This window comes from Peromyscus leucopus, chromosome 2, assembly GCF_004664715.2.
Source record: "Peromyscus leucopus breed LL Stock chromosome 2, UCI_PerLeu_2.1, whole genome shotgun sequence".
NCBI classification, from domain to species: Eukaryota; Metazoa; Chordata; class Mammalia; order Rodentia; family Cricetidae; genus Peromyscus; species Peromyscus leucopus.
Window position 1 is genome coordinate 121,671,633 of NC_051064.1, and position 25,299 is coordinate 121,696,931.

The following is a 25,299-nucleotide window of genomic DNA, read 5'->3' on the forward strand; positions in this document are numbered from 1 at the left end:
TTGGAATGGAGAATAAAGACTTAGGACACTTCCTAGTCTTGATATAGTGCACATCTGGGGACATTCACCAAGTAGAGCTGCACAGCTGGACTGGAGATCACGGCCTCAGACAAGATCCTGCAGGATCTTACACCAGTGGGGGCCTAATGTGAGGCCTGTGTGTATGTCAGGGGGAACTAGGGCTAAACTTGCTCCTCCTTCCTTCCTTCCTTCCTTCCTTCCTTCCTTCCTTCCTTCCTTCCTTCCTTCCTTCCTTCCTTCCTGCCTGCCTGCCTTCCTTCCTTTCTTCCTTCCTTCCTCTTTTCTTTCTTTTTCAGGGCTGTGGTTGAACCCAGAGCCTCATGCACACTAGGGCAGTCCTTTATCACAGAGCTACAGTCCCAGTCCCACCCCCTTACTCTCTATCTGGCATCACACACGTAGTTCATCAAAGGTCACCCAAGATCTGCCCCTCACCTATTCCTGGCTCCTGGTATGAGACATCAGCTCCAAGCAGGACATCTCCAGTCTCCACTAAGCCTCAGAGGGGCCAGAGAGAGAGATGATCAGATGGGAAAAGAGCTGTTGGGCCTTGTAGTGTCACTGCTCTGGGGCCTTCTGTATTTCTGACTGTGGTGGAGTCATATTCCATCTCTGCCCATGTCACTTAGCAGCGGTGGCCAGAAAGAACAGTCCTAAGTAGTCTGTCTGTGTGTTTCCATTTCTTCCCTCTGCTGGGGGCTACTAGCTGGCTTTCAAGGGACACAGTGGGGCAGCAGCCAGCAGTAGTCAGAGCATGCGGAAGGCTGGTCTTAAAGCTTTCTAACTAAGGGTGGGCCTGTTTCCTTTGGAGAGGCTTTTGAAGGTGACAGAAGATGACAGTGGAAGGGGATGTTATGGCCCACTCCCAGGACATCCTCATGCCAACCCTGCAAACCTGCAAACACTCTTAGGCCACTCCCGAGGCTACTGTGCTCCCAGGAAAGACTGAAGGCTGTGCCAGCTAGCCACACATGGAAGATGTTGGGAAACCTGCTTACTATAACCCTCTAATCCCATGAGTCTCAGGCCTGTGGGAGGGCCAAGATGCATGGCCAGCTAATGTCACTCACATGATCTGAGTACTTTCCAGCCCTAACCAAAGTACAGGACAGGAGAGCCAACCCCTCACCCAGCCCTAGCCCCAGTCCCTGGCACTTCACAGCGACTCCCTCGGCTCAAAGAAATTGAGAGCTGCCTCTTCCCAATTGGCAGCAGAGAACAAAATCATTATTTTATAATGATCTCAATGACTCTTATCATGCCTTTGGTGCCTGCTCCTGCTTCACAGTTAATGAGTGCTGACAGGCACCAAAGTGAATTGTGCGGCAGGCCACACATGTTAGCAAGGTGATCAGAACAGGCTTGTGCTGCTGAGGCTGGTGGCACACTTTTAGAGGGTGCATGTAAGGGTGCATGCATGTATCTGTTCGAGTGTGTGTGTGTGTGTGTGTGTGTGTGTGTGTGTGTGTGTGTGTGTGTATTTTTCTATGGTGTGGGTATATTTTCTGTTAGCGAAATTGCTCCCAGGTCCTGATGCTGATACTTAACATTCCGTGGAGTTCCCCCGAGGATTTCATGGCTTTCCGTCCTGCAGTGGAGTGAAGTTGGAGATGAGGCAGGAGACAAGACTTCCTGGAAGGAAGGAATGAGATGCCCCTCAAATCAGGTTTTGTCTATGACCCCACACATCATGCTCCCTTCTGTAATTTAATGAAGTATTATGGGCTCAAGGTCAAATGTCATGTGGGCTCACTCCTGTCACTCCCAGCCAGCACCTCATCTTACCTGGATTTGGATTTCTATGGACACTTCTAATAACTGCCAAGGCACCTCTTCTGGCCCGTCCCTTTCTAGATCTTTCTAGAACACAAATCTGGTCCCAGCATCCCATGCTTAGCCTCTCACAGCCTCCAGGGATAAATGCCAAATTTGTTTAGTGGCTGGCAAGGGCCCTTGGAAATGCCTGTCATTGTGTCCTTTCCAACATTTACAGCAGCCCACCCAACCCTTACGCCTCTGGCTCTTTCAAATGTGGTTCCCCCTGTGTCCTGTGTTTAACATCCTTTCTCAAGACCCACCCCTCTTCTCCCATTTTCACTCAGTGTTAGGTTTGCCTCCTCCAGGAAGTCTTCCCTGACTGCTCTGCCCATTCTCAAGCCTGTCCTGCCAATGTACTGCCAAATGTCCTTCTTAAGGCCTGACACACTACAATCATCTTTGCTGATCTGCTCCCCAACTGGACTGTGCATACCTGAAGAATACAGACTACTCTGCTGTATCCTAACCGCTACATGAGACGGATACTCAAAAAAACAAAAAACAAAACAAAACAAAAACCCTTGAAATTGGAAAGTGGAGGGAGGGGAGGCGGGTAGAAGAACTAGACTTCCTCTGCTGATGTCATGATCTGGTCAGGGCCAGCACTAATGTCTGTAGGAAGTTCATGTCAGTTCAGCAAATCTTTCACAGGCAGCAGCTGCATCCCTAGCCCATTCTAAGAGCCAGAGAAGTCAAAGGGGTAAAAGGTGTGGAGGAAAGCGAGACAAAGCCACAGCTGGGTGAGGCTGCATGGGGTCCCCAGTGCACGGGAGATGCACTCCAGAGCTGCTGGGACTCAGGGGAGGAAGGATGTGGACCAGTGGGCCAGGGAAGGGAACAGGAGTGTCCAGGGGAGAGGTGTCCTTCTGGGCTCAAGGCCCCTCACTGGGAACTCATTAGACATGAAGGCCTGACGTTGCCTAGAGTCTGGTGCAGGAAAATGTCCATGCTATGCCCTCAGATGAAGGTCACCTCTCCTTGTTCCCTGTAGGATGAATACCCTCTGTTAGGGACTAGAGATCTGTGTCCCTGAAGGGCGGCAGAGAGAAGCGTTGGGGAGGTGGACTGAGGCCACCAGGCTAGGTTCCGACTCCAGCTGTTTCCATGAGCAATGGCGCTACTGTGGATAAATCACTCAACCACTCCCCGCCTATTTCCTCGCTTGCTTGGAGTCATGAATGGGGCAGCTCCACAGCACTGCAAGTGTGAGATGAGTTGCCGGTAGGCCTGGCACAGTCCTGGCCTGGCACAGGATCCAGATTATGTAAACATTAGTTGCTAGCACTGGTTCTTAACCAGCACACCTGCCTGCACCTCTCATTCTGGTTTATGAGCGTTTAAAACTGTAGTAAGAGCCTTTAGCATGAGCCCTTCCCTGTGATCACGAGTCACATGTGCCACGGTTGTGGTAGTGATGGGCATGCTGCTGTGCAGCAGGCCTCTAGAATTTCTCGATTGGCTTTACCGAAATATAGACTTATAGAGACTCCTCATCCCCCTACTGCCTGCTCTAGGCACCTCCATCCCGCCTTCTGCTTCTACGAGTCTAGACACCTCATACAAGTGGAATCTTGCAAGAATATGCCCTGCTGTGGTTGGTTTATTTCCCCTAGCATGGCGTCTTTCCTCGGCTCTCCTCACCTTGTCACGTACTACAGGACGTCCCTTCTTGGTTAAGGCTGTGTCTTGTTTTGTTATGGGTATAAATACACACCTTCGGATAGCACATTTTCCTTATTGATTCATCCTCAGTGGAGCTTTGTGTACTGCCCTGTGACTACTGGGATCCATGCTGCCAAGCATGCAGCCGCACAGCATCGCTTTGAGAGCCCATTTTCAATAGATACCCAGCAGAAAGAGTGCTGCCTGATCACGCAGACATTCCATCTTTAGGTTTCTGTTTTCTGAAGCCCCTGTATCCTTCCACAACCCACCAGTAATGTGCAGGGTTCTGATCTCTCTACTCAGGACCTTGACACTGGAGGCTGGCTTGGGTCCCGTCAGCGGCTTGCTGACTCCTGTTGTATGCACTGCACTAGGCTCTAGGAAGGTAGTATGTTGATGCTGACGGTCACCACTGTGGCCGGATGACTCTGCCGTTCTTTGAATGTTCAAATGGAGTCAGCCAGAGAACAAACCACACCGTCTACCATCTCAGTGGTAAGAGTGATGACCACGTTCCCTTCTGCTCTGCTGCTCTTAAATGTGTCTGTGGTGTCACCGGGGACTTGCTCAGAGGTGGCAGGTCCAGCTGTCAGACTCAGAAATCCCTGGGTGTCCTGGACATAATAGTAGTGCCAACCCTGCAGGTGGGTGCACAGGCAAGCCTGCCCTGAGGTTGCGAGAGTGGGAGAGCTGGCCCTGCACCCGTGGTCTGCCATGTGGTGATAAGGAAGGGATGCCCGCCTCCCTCTCCCCTTGCCACCTACAGCAGATGAGAGAGCTGCTTCTGCCCCTCACTAGATGCAGAATTAGGGAGAGGGGACCCTGCACCTCACCTGGGCAACACAATAGAGCTGACCCTAGTGATGGAGGCATGGGTGAGCTGGCCCTGAGAACATGAGTGTGAAAGATCAGGCCCCACTCCTCATCTACCCTGTGGTGGTGTAGGCAAGGAAGAAAAGCCCCTCCCTAGGCCCCTCAAGGCCTGTGGTAGATGGAAAAGCCATCTATGAGGTCACCAGCTGCAGCACTGGGCAGAAGCCCCTATGCCTAACCTAGATAGCATAGTAGAGCTGGCCCTGCCTCTGACCAGCTGAAACACTAGAAAGAGGCAACGTAGCAGAGCTGGCCCTGGTGGTGTAGGTGTGGCCAAGCTGACCCAGAGGCTATGAGAGCAGGAGAATCAGCCCTGCCTCTTGCTGCTTACTACATAGGGTGAGCTAGCTGGGGCAGTGCTGGAGAGCTCACCCTGGTGCTGAGGATAAAGGAGCACTGGTGGGCTGACCAACCCAGCCACCACCCAGACCCAGACCCAGAGCTATGAGTTGGTCCATCCCATCGTCCGCTCCATCTATGATCTGCTGGAGCATATGAAGGGGCTGGTCCTGCAGTCCCAAAGTTACAGGATCTCTGTGGCCCAGGACAACGCCAGGATATCCAAGAGGAGCCCCAGTGAGGGCCTAGTATTAATAGTGTAGCAGAATCCAGAGCCCTCAAACCAGACCAACGACTCATTGCAATGAACACTTGCATGTAACAATATATGGACTAAAAGATTGTGTGACTCACTGTGTCACACCACAGCTTCTACAACTAGTCTTTCTTTACTTTTAAATTTTCCCTTGTTTTACCCTATGAGGGGATTGCAAGGGTAGAGGATGGATGGGAAGGGGTGGGGAGATGAATGGGTTCAAGATGCATGATGTGAAATCCACAAAGAATCATTAAAAAGTTAAATTTGAAGAAAAAAAAAAGAAATCCCTGGGGATCTGTCATGGATGGAGGCCTGATGTTTGAAGGTGGACAGGGAGAGTGTAGGGAGGGCCACTTGACTGGCCTCAGGGCCAGACTGTGCTGTGGAGAAGGCTGGCCTCTGGAGTACAGTGTGGAAGTCCTAGAGTGACTGGGAATAAATCGCTTGTCTCAGCTGCAGTTCGTGGCCTGTGCAAGTTAGAGCAAGAGAGACCAGCTTGCTACAATAGGCCAGGAACAATGAAGTGCCAGGTTCAAATCCTGAGGCCACTGTGGCCCTACAGCCTCCCCCATGTTGGTCAATGTGAATTGTGCATTGCTCCAGAACTCCTGTCAGTCTAAGGAGACACCAAAGAAATCTCTGTGTATCTGTTCCCCAAGGCTGGTCACCTGTCATTACTCTCTGTGACTATGGTTTGAGTCCCCAGAGACAGTCCTTTCAAGAACCCAGAGGCTTTCTGGTGAGGCTGGGCTCTTGGTAAGGACAGGGATACCCTGAGCAATGTAGGGCAGCTGGGCTTCGGGAGGTAAAAGTGATGGGGAGGAGTCTCAGTGTTTTAGACAGCTGGGTTGCTCCTGTGGGTGAAGGAATGACTACTGGCTGGAAGTCAGATGAAATTCTGATGCAGGCTGGTCCCAACCCTAAAACTGGAGCTCCCTGGCTCCTACCTCTGAGCCTTGCCCCCGCCAACTCAGTGTCTTTTCCTTTTCTGCTTCAATGCTGTTCTCTCACTAAGTCTGCTTGGTTAACTCTTTCTTCTCTCTGCCCTTCAAAGCTTCTCTGTCCAGCCCAGATGTCCTGGGGTGCCTGGACACCCTCTGTATCTCTCATCTATGGCAGCAGCAGCATACTGTGAGCCTCAATTCCAGACACCTGGCCATGGTCATTTGTTCTATCAGAAGTATGCTTCTGCGGCTGGAGAAGTTGCTTAATTTGTAGAGTGTTTGCCTAGCATACATGAAGCCCTGCATTAGATGCCCAGTGCCACATAAACTGGGTAGATAGAATAGTGTATGCCTGAATCCCAGGACTCAGGGGACAGAAGCAGGATGATCAGAAATTCAAAATCATCCTTGGCTACATAGTGAGTTTGAGGTCCTCCTGGGCTACATGAAGCTCTATCTTAAAACCAAAAGACTATGTTTCTTATGACCCCTATTTGAAGGGCTCTTGCTCCAAAGCCTCCTGTGAGGCCCTGGTCTATCTAAGGTAGTTTCCACCAAGCCAAGAGGGGGTGCTCTTTAAAGCTTGCCTCCTGGTCCCCAGCTAAAGCTCACTGGAGCCTTCCCTGATCCCTTTTGGCCTTGGCTCCTAGAGTCTGTCCGATCACATCCACCATGCTGTTTTCTCTAAGAGGGAGAGAAATGAGCCTTGTTCCCTTCTGTTGGCATGTCTAGAGGGCTGCTCACGGGATAAGCCTGCTATCTGGGCCAGGCCAGCTGCTCAGATCCCAGCAAGTTGCATCTCTGTCACCTAGAAAGAGTGTTACCAGTGTCCTTCAAGATCTACTTATAATTGCAACAACAGCAAGCATCTGGGGCGCATACCACAATAAGTGCTTGGCATGTTATCTTAATTCCTGCATGAGCTGTTGATTTGAGTGCATTAGCAGTCTAGTTTTCAGATGATAAAACTGAGGCTCAGGAAGATCTCATGGCCTAATGAACCCGGGGTACAAGACCAGGCTATCTGCCCCGCCCCAAGCCAGCAGTCTCTTCTGGCCTGAAAGCCTGTAGTCCTGGCCCCACCACTGGCTCTCACAGGGCGGGGAGCATTCAGTGCCTGAGGTCCCAGCTATTCATGCTTTAGGGTAGACCAGGGGCTGCTGAAGGTCCTGCCCTCGGTATTGTGTTGAATACTCTGATGCCAGCTGTTATGACTTTGATTCTGAAATCCCTAGATTTTGCCCACAGATTCTAGAACCTAGAATCTGTGTTCTCCACCTTCTTGGTTTTCCTTAGATTGCAGGCTTCCTGAGGGCCGGGGAGATGGCTCCATTAGTAAAGTACTTCCTTGCAAGCATGGAGACCCAAGTTTGATTCCCCAGCATTAATTTTAAATGGTTGGTGTGCGGCAGACACAATCCTAGCACTGAGGAGGCAGAGGCAGAGGGATGCCTAGGGCTCTCTGGCCAACAAGTCTAGTCTACTTGGCCAGTTCCAGGCCAGTGAGGGACTCTGTCTCAAAAACAGAAACAACAGTAAGGTGGATGGCAGCTGAGGAACAGCACCAGTGGCTGTCCTCTGGACCCTTCATGCACAGGTACACACATTCCTGCATATGTACATGCACATACAATGCAGGCTCCCTGAGAATATCTGGGTCTCTCTGTGGGCTCTGCTCTGGGACAGGGCTCCATGCAGCTGGAGCCTGCTCTGGGGTAGGTACTCTATCAGTGTGTGTTAACAAAATAGCTGACTTACCTGCCACCCTGCTTTTCCCTACAGTCAGTGCCTGACCTCTGGCTAGAGATCATGCCCTGAACTGTGTCGAGTGGCCCACGTTATAACAGACAGGCCCTGGACCAATGACAAAAAAATGTTCCCTCGTCCCCACTTGCTCATGAATCGGCTCTTTCCCACCCATCTGGGTCTCTCTTCTCCCCTAGAAGTAATAGACGAGGAGTCTGAGAAACACACCACATTCCTCCCTGCTCCAGGGTCTTTGCACTGGCCAGCACTTCTATCTAACATGTTCTTGTCTTGCCCTTTACCGCCTCCAGGTCCCTGCTCCAATGCCATGCCATGGAAGCTCACCCCTTAACCAAGCCTCCCCGCTACTTCCTTTGCTCAATCTCTCTGCCATCCCTCACTTTCCAATCTCTTCCCCAGTGCACCTGCTCCTTGGTAATGTCTCCGTTTAACCATCTCTTCCCTGTTCGAATGTAAGTTTGGGGAAACCGAGGTTTGGGTTATCTGATTCTTTTCCTACAACAGCGCTTGGCTCACAGCACGCACCTGTAAAGGACTGGTTAAAGGGAGAAAAGGGGGACAAAATCCAGGCTTCCTGGGGATGCACCTGCCCAAATTAGCGTCTCAAGAGACGGAGGCACTGGGGACAGCTCTCTGCCTTTCAGCCTGAGCTCCCAGGAAGCCCACCTCTGGCACCTCCATCAAGGGAAACCCAGCCTGGAATTGTCTCCTGAGAGAGCCGGTTAGAAGGCAGCTGGTGGCCTGTCACGGGAGAACAGTTGGGTAGAGGCTGGCCTCACGCTGCCGGGCACGTGCGCTCATTCTCTGCAGCAGGCTGCTTGATGCCGGAGGTCTGTGACTGGTCCCTAGACAGCCTGTAGAGAGGAAGCCCATCTGTGATGAAAAGCGGAGAGCAGCCTTGCCTGGCTGGCTCTGCCTGGCTTCCACTTCTGCTTGCTCACCTCTCACTGCCCTGCCCAGTGTTACCTGTTCGGCACAGCTCTTTACTGTCCACAGAACACAGCCACTAAGCCAGGCATTCATGGCCCCAACCCAGCCGTGACCAGATTTACCAGTGCACCATTACCTGTCCCCTCACCAGGGCTCTGCTATCTGTCCAGAAGGCCATCCCATCTCCCCTCTTCCAGGAAGGCCTTTGTGACCACACCTACCATGATCTCTCTCTCCTGGAATCTCCTAGAGATTTGGAATCATCATGATGCTACACACACACACACACACACACACACACACACACACACACACACGAGGGGGATTTCATACAACATATTTCGATCATGTTCTTTCTCCTCCATAGTTCCTCCCAGCACCCGCCCCCCCCAGCCCATTTCATTTTCTTTCTCACATAAACAAAACAAAAAAGTGCATGCGCACACAAATGATGGAGTCTGATTTTTGTCGGTCAGCTACTCCTGAACATGATACCTGAAATGTAGTTGACATACCCACTGCCATTAACGTGAAGCTACTCTTGTAGACAGTCGATTCCCTGGCCTGTGGGAAGCCCCAAAGAAAGATGAAATGGACTGGCCCTCTATCTATCCTGAGATGACCAAAAAGGGTCATGAACATAGATATGGCTTGCAAAGTCCCATCTTGTGTAAGCTTAAGCCTCTCCCTCCGGTCTGGACTCCAGGATCACCTCATGATTAGCTTCCCATGCACCCGATTGTCCTTTCTCCTGTGGTCTCCTAGCCATGCACCTTCTGCTTTCCTGCCCCTTGGCCTTCACTGAGGCCATGCCTCCTAGAGATGGACCTTCCCTCCTCATTCCCGTCCTCAGACCTGTACTGACAGCTCCATTTCCTCTGGAACTGGAAGAGCCCTCCACAAGCAATGCGCCGCTAGTGTCCCTCACCACACCCATTTCTGTGTGCCACCATCTCCCTAGGACTTGCCATTCTGGGTTTCTTTGAGCAGATGCTTCCGTGAATTTGGACTTGAGCTTGGTGTAAAGTACACAACAAAGATGCTTTACCTCAGGACCCACAGTGAAGCTAAGTACTGAGGATGTCTCCATGTCCATTTGGCACCTTAGAAACCCCCACTGACTGAGCCCAGCCATGGCCCTAAGAGCCTGTCACTTTCAGAGATGGTGAACACCTTGCTCACCCAACAGTATGTGACAGAGTCTGTGTGGGGATCCTGGATTGGCTGACTCTGAAGTTATCCTCCCCCATTGCATGACTTTGACAGAGGCAAAAAATAGCAGATGGATGCTTCTAAAATGTGCCGCCAATAAACTGCCATGGGCATCTTGTCTGTCTTTTTGCTGTTCCTCTCTCCTATGGGTGAGCTGCATCTTGGCTCTGTCAAGCAGCTGGCAGGTGCACAAGGGTCTGTGGGTCTCTGCCCACCTCTCCGAGCCTTCTGTGGGTCTCCTCCGGGACCCTTGGCCCCACCTAGACTTCTCTCCAGCAGTATGAGGGGAACTGCCACCATGCTGAGCCACCTCCCATGCTGATTGATAAATGTGTCTCATGTTCTTCTCTCCTGGCCATCTGCCCTCCCTGGTGGTCCCCTGGGAGTCCACCAGGCTCCTGAAAGCTCTGGGATCTGAGAGAAGATGCTATTTGGGGGCCATCTGTTTGAGAGGTACCTCCGGCTGGGGTTCCGCAACTAAGGGAAACGATCCAGGCAGTGGGGGTTGGGGAGGGACTGCCAGGAAAGGATAGCAATTGGGCCTAAGAGCTACCTTTATTTGGGCACAAGGCCAGACTGTGCCAGCTCTCTCCAGAATTAGGCAGATCCTTGAGATGCCAGGCCTGGCTGATGCTTGGACACATTGCCAGGGTGGATGGTGCTAGAGGGCACAGGGAAGATGGGCTGAACTTCACCACTTTCCTCATCCACCCCCCCTCGCATACACACACACACACACACACACACACACACACACACACACACACTTAAAATTGGGTTGCCAGTGACAACCTGGCATATCATCTTCTTTTTATATTATTCTTAGCCCCTCTGTTGCCATAGCAACTGAACAATGCTTTTTAAATATAGCAGTTAATTTTTTCAGCTTCAGCAACAAAGTTCTGGTACTGTCCAGAAGGCCAACGGCTGGTTTCTCTCCATGGTGGCAGAACTCCCAGGCTCTTCTCACTACAGGCTTGTCCCCTAGTGTGAGCTGGGCCTAGAAGGCCTTAAGGCTGGCAGGGACCCTCTGAGTTCCCTGTTTCCTGACCTGACCACCTTCCAGCGCTAAGGGGTGGTAAGAAACACTAGCTTCTGGAGTCAGCAACCCTTTGCCCTTCTCCTTTGAGCCTGAGTGTCATTAGTCAAGGACAAGAGCAGCTGCTGAGTGATGGGAGTGGGGAGGCACCGTGCCACTGGAAACGCCCACATCTCTGTCTCTGCCTCCTTCCTGTTTCCCTTCCTCTCCACACCTTCCCTGCCTTTCTCCCTCACCTCCCTCTCACTCCTGCTTCTTTCTCCTCCCCTCCTCCCTAATGCCTTGAATTATTGATGGTAAATTCCCAGCCAGTAACATCAGAGGGTTAAAATCCATAACCAGCCTCCTTCCAGTCTCCCCTCAGAACACCCTCCCTCCCTGAGCTGGTGAGCTCATGCGAGTCATCAATCATACATCACGGCTTAAGAACCCATGCCCCACAGTCCAGCCCCTGAGCATCCAGGCCAGGAGGGAGCCAGGGAAGCAGCACTCTTGGAAGGGCCCTGCTGGCTCTGAAGCCCTGACGAGGGTAGTTGGAAGGGCCACATTCAGAACACTCCCTACCCAATAACCAGAGATACCATTTCTGGTGCTTTGGGCTCCCCAACATCCCACTGAGTGCCCTCCCTCCAGGGGAGTTCATCATCCACTCATTTCTCTACATCCCAGAGCTCAGTGTTGCAGGGCTTTAAACAATACACAGAAAAAATTTGGATACTCAGAAGCTATCAAAACGCACCATAGGCTGCCCAGAAGGTAGTAAGTTCCCCTTCACTGGAAAGGGGAACAGGAGACAGAGCATCCAGGGAGCAAGATGTTGGGGGAAGGACTGTAGGTTACAAGTTGAATGAGCTCATGTTTCAACCCATCACTCTATAATGGCAACATCTATAATGGCAACAGTAGTGTGGAAATCACCATGTAATTTTGCAAAGCCTGGGGCACAATTATGATCCTCATTCACAAATGCCAGTTAACTTGCCCAGGATTATTTAGATAAGAAGATGATCAAGATTCAGCCTTGTTTGATAGACCAGTGTGGTTCCCTGCTGAGTTCAGGCAGGTGACTAGGACTGTCTGCTGGGAGCCAGTGATCATGTGCAGAACCAACAGTAAACACAGAAAAAAGAAGAGAAGAGAAGGGAGGAGAGAAGAGAGGAGGGGAGAAGAGAGGAGATAAGGGAAGGGAAAGGAAAGGAAAGGAAAAAGAAAAGAAAAAGCCAAGCCTGGTGCTTCAGGCCTGAAAACCCAGGTACTGGGAAGTTGAGACAGGAAGTTAGCAAGTTCAAGACCTTCCTGGGCAACTTGGTGAGATAGTCTTAAAAATAAAAGAAGATATGAAAAGGACTGGGGATGGAGCCCTGGGTTTGACCTTCAGTGCTGGAAGAGAGAGAAAGAAAGGGAAGGGGAGAGGAGAAGAGAGGAGGAGGAAGGGAGGGAGAGAGGAAAGAAAAAGGATGGAAGGAGGAAGAGATAAGGGGAAGGAGAGGAGAAAGAAGGAGAAAGAGATGCTGTTGGGGCTATAGAACACTGAGACAGGAGGATGCTCTGGGCTGGGCTGGGACATAGAGCACCAACAGGGGAAGGATGCAGGATGGGACATAGAGCACCAGCAGGGGAAGGATGCAGGATGGGACACAGAGCACCAGCAGGGGAAGGATGCAGGATGGGACACAGAGCACCAGCAGGGGAAGGATGCAGGATGGGGCACAGAGCACCAGCAGGGGAAGGATGCAGGATGGGGCACAGAGCACCAGCAGGGGAAGGATGCAGGATGGGGCACAGAGCACCAGCAGGGGAAGGATGCAGGATGGGACACAGAGCACCAGCAGGGGAAGGATGCAGGATGGGGCACAGAGCACCAGCAGGGGAAGGATGCAGGATGGGGCATAGAGCACCAGCAGGGGAAGGATGCAGGATGGGACACAGAGCACCAACAGGGGAAGGATGCAGGATGGGGCACAGAGCACCAGCAGGGGAAGGATGCAGGATGGGACACAGAGCACCAGCAGGGGAAGGATGCAGGAGGACCCAGTGTCTGTCTGTCCAGAGCTCCGCAGACCAGAGGCCCCAGCACACACTGCTTGCCTCTCTTTACGGCAATTCTCCCAGTGGCTCTTCAAGAACAGCAGTGTCCACCTGTGACAGATGCTCTGCTGGACTTGTCAAGGTCACACAGCTCCGCAGTGGTGGAAGGACCTCAGCTGTCTGATGCCAAGTCTTCCATAAGGCAGGAGGTGGTGAAGAGAGGACCCATCTCACCCCCATTGTGACTGCGGTGGTAGAGGATCTGCCTCTCAGTCTCCACCGTCCGTCCTGCCATGAGTCCAGCCTGGAGGTGACAGCTCAGGGGTCCCCTTGGTGCTTTCCTCCCTGGGGAGTAAAAAGAGCTACTGGGGTTGTGGGGGTGATGCCTGCTGTGCGGAGAACTGGGCAGATCTTGGCTCTGTTAGGTTCTCAGTGGCCCAGGGAGTAGGTCAGCTCAGAGTTTGGCTCTCCATTCTCACCCAGCACAGAACATTCATTTGTCCTGCCTATCTCCCTAAAGATGCTAAAGTTTTTCTGTCACCATTTGCATGGACCCTGGTCATCTGCCTAAAGCATCAGCCAACCGTAGGCCCCCAAGCCCCCACGCCCCCTTCTCTTGCTTTACTCTAGAGCAGATACAACCCCAGCTTTCTATCCTGCCCCTCTCCATCTGCCCATTACTGCGCTGCTCAGCCATGAGTCTAAACACCATGGGGGCTGGGGCCAGACTGCTCTCTCTGTGTCTCTAGCTCCTGGGCAGTGTCGGCACAGGCAAGCACAGAACTTTACGGAATGATGCCCCTGTGAGAGAGAGTGTGCCTCCTTCACGTTATCACAGTCCTTTTCCATACTTCCTCTTGCACTTGTCCCCAGGCAGGGTCATTGCATGTGCTGGTTCAGCCTCCTCCCTGCCTCCTAAGTTCCCCCTAGCACAGCACAGAGCCCTGCCTGGAGGAAGTGCCCTGGGGATATTTGTCCAAGCTGTGATCAAAGCTCTTGTCTCCCTGCACCTCAGTTTCCCCATTTGTACACTCAGAGTTTGGTCACCTCAGGGCTTTGTGAAGCACCCTCCATTGTGACATTTTGGGATGGGTCGCCTGCTGAATGGCATTCTGCACCTGCACTTGGGGTGTCGACTCTACCGTTAGCTGCTTGGTGCTCATCCCAACTTCCAGCGTTGGTCACTGTGCAGAGCCTATCTGCTCCATGATGAGCAATTAAAGCCCCAGAATAACCCATTGTTCAGAATCAGGTGCCTGGACCCTGTGTTTATCTCCAGTGTCCGCCGTGTGCGCGCGGGTCCCTGCCAACCATGTGGTGAGCATCTCTGGAACGGCTCTAATAGTGACCTCAGGAGTAGCCAGCTCCAAGTGGCAGCAGGAACTGATGAAGAGCAGGCAAGAGAGGGAAACATCCTTTGCTGAGAGCCAGGCATTTGGAAGATGCACTTCTCCAGGAAGCCATGCCAGAAGGGGATCATTAGCTCCATTATACAGCCGAGGAGTCTGAGGCTCAAAGAGGTCATGTGCCTGTGGGACTGCATCAGGCTCATGAAGCTTCTGAGGGGCAGAGCTGGGACCTGCACATGGGACTGTCTGGCTAAAGCCCAAGCTTTTCTCTGATGCACTCGGCATCTGTAAGCAGTGGTGATGGACAGCCATCATTAACCTGGAAAGCCACGGTCCTGAGGCCTGCAGGCTTGCCCTGAGTCTTTTGTGCCCTCCCCACACCCGTTGTGCCCTTTTTCTCAGCTCTTGTCCATCTCACTTCCTTTCCGAAGAAAATTAATTCCTATCAGGACCAGAGGCTGGAGGGCTGTGCAGTGAGAGCAGCCATGCCCGCCATTGTGGAGGGGGCTGGAAGGCCGACCCGGGACTGCAGAACTGAGAATGCAGATGTAAGGACTGACAGCACATCTGGCACATATCACCACTTACCAGCCACGTGATTTTTGGACAAATGGGTCATTTCCTGGGCTCCAGCTCCCTTATCTGTAAAGGACACAGCAGCTAATTGACACAACCTTCTTTGAGGGGTTCATGAAGTCACCGGGTAAGACCTTTAGAGTCATTGGCAGAAGCAGGTCTTCCAGAAGGAAGTACAGAATGCCATCCTGCCACAGTCACAGCAGCTTAGTTCAAGGATCAAGGAGAGTAGGATGGGTGGCTGCGGCTGGGCCCTGTAGCAGGACTGAGGAATAGGCTAGGAACAAGACAGGAGCAGTTTCTACACTCGGGGCCCACATTCAGTCCCTTTAGGTGCCCCATCATCATGAGAGGGAGGGTCAGCCTGTGAGCAGCGGGTAGCAAGGGCAGCAGCTGGTACAGGGACATGCTGTCAGGGACAGAGAAGTGTAGGGGTGGAAAGTCAGACCCTTCTTCAGACAGAGCTGTCTACGTGGCTCCGAGGCTATTCACCCAGCTACTGCAGGGGCTTACATGCCCAGCTTTGAGCTGGGGTCATGTCTGTTATGCTTTGGGCTACAGATAACAAAAAAGCTGGCTACAGGGGATTAAAAAAATAGGGATTAGTTAGTTCCAGAAGCCTGGGGCAGGGAAGTTCCAAGTAGGTCACATCCCAATGACACCAGTGACCCAGGCACTTCCCAGCTTCCCCGCTGCCCAACTCCTCTCTCATCAGCAGCATTTCGCCATAGCCGCAGACGCAACAATCACAGGGACCGGATCATGTACAGGCAGGATGCATGGAAGAAATGTACCTTCCTGATACCTCCTTTTACATTTTTTCCTTTTTCTAGATTATTTCTTATTAGCAAAGAGACTCTTTTTCAAAATCTCCAAAAAAGGCTTCCCTTCACTCTCAATATGAGCAATAGATTCCATTGGTCAGAAATGAGTCCAGGAAACAGTTTCCAAAAGGTGATATGACGCCGCTGTCGCAATAGACTTGGGCCTGGATAAGGGTTCAACTCACAGGAGCAGGCCTCCAAACACAGGGGAGAAGCAACATATAATGTTAAGTGTGAATGTCTCATGCTCACAGTTGGTGCCAGAATTCCTGGTCACACACAGTCCTCAGCGTTAGGGGAAACCATTGGCCTTATTCCCCTTGAGGCCACAAGAAATTGATGTCATAGATTGTATGCCATAGCGGTGTAGTGAACAGATGATGTGAATACCACAGAACAGTCAGGAAGCCAGGCTGGAGAAACAGTTCAGAAAGTATCCAGCACCCTGCAGGGACCCTGAAACATCGAGTCATCAATAGCGATCTTACCACACACGTGGAAGAGGGAGCCCCAGACTTGGAGGGTGGCAACTTGACTCTGACATGCCTGCTTAGTCCTGAACCCTCCCCTCAGCTAAAGGAAGTGGGGAGATGTGATATACTATTCTCTGAGATTGGGAGCTCTGAGTCCCCAAGTGGGGGAAGGAGAGAGACAACAGGTCGTTAAAATAGCAGCAAATGTTCTCCATGGCAGCAATGGCCCTCCAGCCCAAAGGTGGTGTGATTTGTGGTCCCTAAGCTCTCAGTTGCATGGTGGCAGCAGGAGTCACATAAACATATTCTGTCACAAAGTCCCCTCCATGCCCCTCATAGAGCAGAAGACTCTATCAAATCTTTCTGTGCCATGCCGCAGGGGGACAGCCCCTCCCAATTGTCCTGGACACTCTATTATCAAATCCTCTCTTCCCCAGTCACAGCCCAGCACCTTCTGAACCTTCCTTCAAGACTACATGGATGGAGCATCTACAGCCTCCACAGAGAGAAGGGAGGGAGAGGACCCAGGCTTGGATGTGGCTCTGGTTGCCAGGGTGGGCCGGGCAGGAGTGAGTGCAGTTCTTTTGACATTTCTCCCACTGGGGCACCGTCTCTCTTCGCTTTAACTAAGGAAGCTGAGGCATAGGCGTCAGAAACTTTCCCAGGAACCAGCTGTTTGGTAGTGGAGTGTCATCCACGTCCATCCCAGGATGCCTCCCAGTCACCACACTGTCCCCGCCTCCCAGTCCTAAAAGGCTCCATTGTTCCAGCTTCATCAGGTATGAGCCTGATCTTAGTCCATATCCAAGAACGTGTGAACGCATGGATGTGGCTGTGTTCCAATAAAGTTTTATTTACAAAAACAGGCGTGCCCATTGGATGCAGCCAGCAGACTGTCCTCTGCCAGCCCACAAGGGAGCTGGACTGTGTATTCAATGTTGTGTCTGCCTTACAATATCACTGCTCCATGGTGTGTGCCCCAAAGTTTTTCTCTTCAGTATATTCCTAGGATGGCAATTTTGGGATGAGATGGAGACAAGCATCTACCCAGGATTCTAGTGTGTGAATCTGAGTAGTTTCTCTTGTGTCTTTGAACTTCCTGGATTGTCATCTGGAATGGGAAGAAGGAGACCAAGCATACAGGATGGTCATGAGGCTTCAGAGTGGTCCCTTATTCTGGGGCTTTGCATAGTACTTGTCATGTGTCTTCGTTAAGTTGAATTTCTTTAAATCCCAAGGCCTTGGGAACAAAGAAGAATAGATAATAGGGTATCTTTAAAGAGAGGCTATTATAATAGCCTCAATGTCTACCATATAGTAATGAATAAATGAATGAATGAATGAATGAATGAGCAAGGAAATGGAGCTTTGAGGCCAACAGCTCCAGCTCTTATGTTAGTTTTGTGATCTTGAACATGTACTTCCCTTTCTGTGGTCCAACTTCTTTGTAATATGGGTGAAATGAGCAGTATATCAGCACACTTTCACTGAAGAGGAATCTGAGGCATAGGCACTGAGGTTGCCTAGGGTCTCGCTGATGGTGTATGTTCAGATCAGGGTGCCCACCTGCAGGTTCCTCACGATGCTGGAGTCACAGGGATGGAAGCTTCTGGTTCAGTGAATGTTTGCTCCTTCCCATGAGCAGGCCAGCCAACCTCTGTGCCTTGGAGGAGGAAACTGAAGACAGAGAAGATCTGTAGCCACGTCAGAGATTGGCAGACCGGGAGGTGGCTGCTCACCAGCTGTTGTTTGCCAACTCTAACACTTAATAGAAACTACCTGTGTGGGTTCCCTGGGGAGCAACTGTCCAGAGGGCCACTCCCCAAGCAGTCACCCCACCTCCACAGAGCCCCATCTGCACTGAGTGCCAAATAGAGAATTTGCCTTTCACTGCAGCCTGAGAGGCTGAGAGCTGAGAGGATGGTACCTAGGCTACTGGAAATCCCTCGCCAAGGTCCCAAAGCCATGGAAGGAGCACTTAGCTTAGCAAGAGCCTACACAGGAAAAATTCTACCAGCCACCTGCTGCAGATCTTGTTGAGTTCATTGTCACCATCACCATGGACGTTTAACCTACCCAGCATTCCCTTCAGGGTGGACGTGAGTGTCCCCACTTTACATTTGAGAAAGCTGAGGCAAATGTACAGCTCTGGAGTATCAGGCTGATGGGACGAGGGCTTGAATTTAGATATCTGGCTGTAACCTGTGATCCTAACCAGCAGACAGGGGACAGAATGCAGCTTGGGGAAGAGGAAGGGCTTTTAGAGCTGATCTGGCATGGAGCCAGGTAGTGGGGGCCGCTATGGCCCAGCACCACTCAGCTGTGCTTGCATAGGCACTCACTTCTTCCTAGGGAGCATTTCATCCAGCCAGACACCTAATGTGGGTTTATCAGAGACCCGACAGGGGTCGGCCTATGCTAACCACAAGAGACACATTGTTAGTTGCAATAGTTGTACCTAAGCCTTCCTGGGTGTCAGCTGATCTTTAAGGCACTGTGCATGGATTAGTTCATTTAATCCTCACATCAACTCCATAGACAAACATCACTGTCTTTACTTTGTAGATGAGATCATGGCACAGAGAAATAGCCTAGCATCCCATAACAGCTCCACATGCGAGCCAGGCCTGGGATCCGGTGGGAGCTCTGTGCCCTTGCATAACTACCCATGCCCTGCTCAGGATTTCCCTGCCCTGATGTAACTTAGGTTCTTCCTTTTAAAGTAGACATGTTACAATAACACCCAAAGGATTATAATCCAATCCTATGCTGTGCAGAGCAACTGAGCAATGAGAGTGTGATATGCTTGGTATCATGAAACTAGTAGAGTCAAGGCCTTGCATAGAAGCTTGGGCCTTCACTGCTCTGTACCGTTTGGCAAAATTTGTCACCCCTCTGAGCCTCAATTTCTTTATTTACAAAATGGATTGTTGGTGCCTGTTCTATCTGCCTCCAAGCATTTTTATGGAGCCTAAATGAGGTAGCAGATGGGAACAAGATTTCAACGTAGGGGAAAAAAAGCAGTGGGCAAGGGCTGGCTACAGAGCCAATGTGAAAACTTAGTGTCAGCTTGATAAATGAATTGTCCTAGTGGCCCTGCAGATTGACTCTGTGAGTGACAAATGGCTCCCTTCAGGAGCTCTGTTGATGTTTTCAGGGTCCTGAAAAGGCTGTTATCCTTGGCCAAGGCCTGTGCTCCCATTCCTAGAGTTATTTTGCATCTGATTTTGTATGATCCTCCAGCATTCTTTAACCAATCATTTAGTGATGTCTTTACAAGAGAGGCCTTGTGTTCAGCCCTGCAGGGAGAAAGAGATGAGACTGGAATTGTTTCTGCCTCCAGAAGCTGGTGGTGAAAAGAGCTGTAATAGTGCTAACAGCATCAGAAGCTACTGGGCATTTACCTGACAGTCACAGGTTCTATGAGTTAACACTCCAAAACTGTTAAGTAACTGACCCCAAGTTCATGTAGATCTGAAGTTACAGAACCAGTTTTACACCTGAAAAAGAGTGTGGGAGTAGAGACAACACCATCACAACACAGGGACATGCATCCTAATAGGGAGGAGGAGGAGGAGGAGGAGGTGGTGGTGGTGGTAGTAGTGGTGATGCTGGCGGTGATGTTGGTGATGTTGGTGGTGCTGGTGGTGCTGGTGGTAAGGGTTGATGGTAGTCTGCTGTTGCTGTTGTTGATATGATGCCAATGAGAACAAAGCTGATAACAAGAACAGTGGTGATAAGATGATGGCGATAGTGGTGGTGGTGCTGATGATGGTACTGATGGTACTGATGATGGTGATGAGCATCAGGACCGTGACAGCAATGCTGTTGCTGTGGATGATGATCATGTGTTCACGATGGTGATGGTGACAGTGATGGTGGTGAAGATGATGGTTATGTAGTAGTGGTAATGATGATGGCAGCGCTGCTGTAGATGATGACGACGTTCACAGTGGTCTTTGAAATGGCAGTGGTGGAAATGATACTGGTGAGATGATGGCGATGGTGGTAATGAGGACAGGGACAGTGCTGGTATAATGATGATGGTGATGAGAGTGACAGTACTGGTAATGATAGTGGTGATGATGATATGAATAATGGTAAAATGATGATAATAGTAGTGATAATGATGACAGTGATGATGGTGGTGGTGGTGGTGGTGATGGTAATGACGTGATCATAGAAATAATGGTAATAAAATAATGATGGTGAGGATAATCCTGTTTCTCATTTGTCATTTGTTGAGCTTCTGCTCTGGGCCAGGCCCTGAGCACTTTCCGCTATCTCATTTAATTCCCATAACACCTTTTCACTTACTCCTAAGGATGATGAGCTGGGGAAAGAACACAGCCTGTCCATGGGTATGTGACCTGTTTGAGTGGGTCTTGAATATCAGTGGGCTTCACTGAAGAGTTGTTCTTTCTGTTCTTGGATCCCTGACCAATGGGCTATGTGTCTGGCAGCTGAATGAATTTCCAATGGATAACTAGAGATGGCATAGCTCAAATCCATGAGAAGTGAATGGTGTCCTAGTGAGTGTGCATGTAACCATTGTTCAGAGCTGTGTGGTAACGTTGTGACTGCCCCAATACAAGTTAATGGCAAAGGGTTGTGTTGCTGTTTTTTGTTTTTTTTTTCTCAATGAGATGCTAAGTGCTCAGTCACCAACAGGAGGAGCTTTGAAAAATAATTTCAAAGATGGCTCTATGTGCTGACAATGGCAGCAGCATCCACCATCCTGTGCAACATGTTCAAAGTGCTTTACCCAGTGACAGGCATGGTGGTCCTGTGGGGGAAGGAGACCACACTCTAGGCTGGGCGCAGAAGCCTGGGGCACTGGACCTGAGCCTTCATCTGCTTTTCTTACTGAACTTCATCCCTGTGAGACCCAGCACCACAGTGGCTAACAGCTTGCTAAGAAGCCATTAGATGCCATTGAGGATGGATGGATGAATGAATGAATGATGAGAAAAAGAAAGAGTGAATTACAATGATGGGTGCTCAAGGAGCCATGAAAGATGTTTTCCCAAGGAGAACTTGGCCTTGAGAATTCCATAGACACAAGTCAGGCCTGGGATACCTGCAGGTCTGGGAAGCAGAATGGTGATGTTTTATTCTGTGAGTGGGATGCTGAGATGTGGGGTCCTATGCCCAGGGAACGTGGTCTTATACCTGGAGTGGCTGTGTGGGGAAGAGCCCAGGCCTGGGCTTTGCTTTGGATGCATGTTTTAAAGTTTGGCAAAAGTTGACAGATGGTAGAGGCATCACGCTCTACTTCTCTGCCCTGCACAGGCCTCCCTCCGACACAGCCTGGAAGCTCTTCAGAAGCCCTGGCCTAGCTTGACCATGACACCACAGCGAGCTCCCGATAGGTGAGTTCTCCCCATTTCCTTCTACACATGTGCAACATAGACTCGGATCAAAGGGTCCCCAGGCCACGTTTTACAGGTAGGAGGTAGTTATGAGATGTGAGACTTTGGAACAAAGCCACACAAATATCAAGGTGGGACCATTATTAGCATTTCTGCTGCTGTCTGTGTGTGGTAAGGAGATTGTCCTGGGAGGGGAGCTAAGAAGCCCATTCTGACTCAGACTGCCTCCACCTCTCAGCATAGTCCCAGAACACCCCGCAGGGCTAGGTGGTGGACTTAGTGAGTGAATAGTCCAGGATCCACCTGACCCAGACCCAGGAGGGATAAAATGGTGCCACAGCCATCTCCTGGGGCTCAGGCTCCTGCATTGTTCTGCTGGTCTTGCATCCACAGAGAGACTGACTGGGGCTGGATGCACCCAGTATGTGTGAGTGTGCTTGGCAGAAGAATCTATGTCCTGACCATCAAATCATGCTTGAAGTCAGACTCAGACAGTCACCAGCCCCAGGCCTTCCCTCTCATGGCCACTCACCTGATATCTTCTGTGGCCTGCTGGACTCTGTTCTCTGTGTTGTGCATTTGGGGATAGAGATGAAAAAAAAAAAAATCAGCATTACCTTCTAGAAGCTTCCATTGCCACTGAGAAAATGGATATACAAGTAACTGCAGTATACTAGAACCTGTGAAGCAGAAGGGCTCTGCTCTATCTGAACTGGCTACTGACTATTTGCATATGACCCTTGAGCTAGGTTTTGAAGGATGAATAGAAGTTCACCAGGTACTTCTGACTGTGGGCAAAGAGTCCTCTGGTGTCCAAGGACAGCAAGCACAAAGCTAGAGTGGCTTGAATTAGGGTACAAGAGGGAGGGTGGGTGGAAGTAAGTCCTGGGGGTGGGGTGGGGGCTGCAAGACTTGAGTGTACGACAGAGAGCCAGCTTATGTGTGAACAGGACAGGGAACATCAGCTCTGTGGCTCTGAGAGGGGGTTGGGCCGAGAGCTGACAAGAGGTGCTGGTCTTAGGTCCCACTGAGTAGTCACAGGGGCTCTGGGACGAATGGCCCTTGCTGGGTGTCTGTGGCCAGGCTTTCCTAGTATAGCAGCCCTTCAGAAAAGCTGCAGGCAATTCAGGCCCCATCCTGAGAGGGCAGTGGCTCCGGCCATTGGCTTGCCCTCCTCCATCCACACTGGCTTGCTTCTCCTCTGACCCCTGCAGCATCATCAGCCACCCGCCCAGGGCAAGACCCTTTAAGGGCTCAGTGCTGGTATTCGGTCCCTGCCCTCTTCCCCTCCCCGTGCAGTGAGTTCACAGTTTCGAAGCTTTACAGTTTCCTCTCTTGGCAGGGGTCCAGACACTGTCACAGCTGTCATTCTATTGTGGAGTAGAGAAAGCGAAGGCTCTGGAGCCAGAAGGAGCTGCCTCCAGTACTGCCCTGCCCTCCCATGGGGAATAGTGAGATTAGGGCCAACTCAGTCTCCCCAGTCACCGAACACCAGCCTTTTTAGATGGCTCCAGAATCCAACGCAAGTGTGGTATGAACATTGGGTCCAGGACCCATCCTGGGGCTGGCATTCACATGACGAGCTCTTGGCTGGCTCATGCCCCTGCTGTGGAGCAAGTGACTGGAAAGACCTGTGAGGTTCAGTTCCAAGGAATCATGAGCCATGAGCACGTGCACCTGAACAGGAAGTGATGCAACGATCTTGGCTTTCCTTGGCAAAATCCACTTACCAGAACTCCAACCTAGGTGCCAGCAGACACTAGGGTCTGGCCAACTATAGGCTGCTGTGTAAACAAGGGAGTGACTGCCCTGTGAGAAAGAAGTCTCGGCACGCGGGAGAAACCAGGCAGGCTCAGAGGAGAGGTCGCAGTGTGCTGCCCAGGGCTGTGGCTGGGAGAGAGCTGGAAGAAGGGAGGAAAGGAAGAAAGCATGTGGGCCGGCGCTGGAGGGATGTATCAGGTGGCAGTTCAGTGGGGCTGTGGGAGGGAGCCGTGGGCTGCCCAGGCAGTCAACGGCACAGTACGATCAGACACATGAAAAGCCAGGCTGTGGAAGCCTCACACGCATCGGGGCATTGTTAGCTGGCATCTCTGGTGACCCGCCGAGCGTGGCTTCTGTCATAGAGGGGCCTGTGGGTTAAGAGGAATGGGGCTGAGTTCCTGAGGGCAACAGGACAGCCTTGGGAGCAAGAGGCTGGAAATCTCCTGTGGCTTCCTCATAGGGTCACAGGCCTCAACTGCCCTCAGACTAAAGAGGCCCGGGGGCATTTCTGTGTTTGTGCCAAGCACGTGGAACAATACGTGTGGGACAAGGCCTGTGCGGCCTGTGCTACGGAACCATAGAGATCCAAGATGGTGGGTGCCCTGAGGAGACGGTCTGAGTCAGGTGGTCACCACGGGGTGGATTATAGCTAGGGAATGCTGAGAACCAACTGTGTGCCAGATACTGCCTCAGTTCTTTATGTGGGTATACTTCCTGCCTGAACAACTCTACAGAGCAGATCAACACTGATGAACAGAGAGGCTATGCAACTAGCCCCAGCACACTCAGCCAGGAAGTTGGCTTAGGCAGGTTGAACACAAGAGGACTGGCTCCAGATTGTCTGATCTACACTGCACTACAGTACAGGTCTGTCTACACCACAGGAACCCACAGAGTTCAAGCCCTGTGTGCCTGCCTGCCTTGCTGTACCACACACTAGGAACTCAGCAAAGACATGTTTGCTAAAGCAAATCCATGTTAAACCGGGCCCTGAAAGAGCGCAGAGCGTGGATGGGGGAGGTGTTCTTGACCAGAGAGGGAAGTTGAGGCAAAGGCCTCAGGTCAGAGACCCTGGGCCGCCAAAAGGCATCGCTGGTCCTGGAGTCTGGAAGGCTGAGAGGGCTGGATGAGGGGATGTCTAAATGGAAGTCCTGCCACCAACCCTTCTCATCTAAGGACGGGTCCCTGCTGCCCTCCCCTCCCAGCCTCCTGTGCCCCACATCCACACCTGTCATTTCTTCCCTCAAAGGTCCCCACCGGCTAGATCACAAGACCCCACGGTTGAGGAAGGCGAGACCACTCAAAACTGCCTCCTCTCGCAGTATGGGAGCATACACCTGTAATCATTCCAGCGCTAGAGCAGAGGCAAGAGAATCAGAAGTTCAAGACTGACTCCCTGTGACTTCAAAAGAGAGAGAGGAGAGACTTTCCTAAGCAAGTGGTTGTTCTAGGTGATTAGGACATGGAAAGGAGATGAGGCTTGGCCTTTTCTTTGGTTTGGTTTTGTTTTTGCACATTTCTTGGGCTGTCCTCTGAAAGCCAGGGTTGGGCTTTGGCTCTGTGGCTTCCTAGTTGGGGATCCTTGGCAAAGTGGAGCCACCTTTCTGTGCCTCCACTTCTAGCTCCAAAGAGCAGACATGAAAAGCATTTATGGAAATGAATAGGGTGGGGTTGGGGAGCTGCCACAGCTCCAGGCTCAGGGGGAAGTTCCCGGGCTCACAGCCCCTATTTCTCTACAAAGCAAGGGGTGCAGATCTCTGATCTATAACATCAGTCCGCCACACAAACCCACACACACATGCTAGGTCCTGGAGGCAGACACAACTTCATCACTTTGTATATTTAACATAAATATGCAGTTTAGACCCTCTTAATATGTTCCATTCCGGTTGCAAAGTAACACATATTCATAGAGAACATTTGGGGAAAATGACGGGAAAGGCTCATTTACCTACCTTTCCACATCCACGGTTGATAGAGTCAATTTCATTCCCCTGTGTTTCTTTCCCTTTCTTGTTTTCTCCTCCTCCTCCTCCTCCTCTTTTTCTT

The 25,299-nt window shown here is 51.2% G+C and overlaps 1 protein-coding gene across 3 annotated transcripts in view; it reads left to right on the forward strand.

Annotated features, from left to right (window-relative positions):
- The window catches only part of Hivep3 (HIVEP zinc finger 3), a 417,522-nt gene that overhangs the window by 260,420 nt on the left and 131,803 nt on the right, over positions 1-25,299 (forward strand). For all 3 annotated transcript variants that reach the window (XM_028886462.2, XM_028886461.2, XM_028886465.2), the window contains one exon: positions 21,410-21,489. The gene's annotated coding sequence lies outside the window, so the exon portion shown is untranslated. The remainder of the gene's footprint in view (positions 1-21,409; positions 21,490-25,299) is intronic.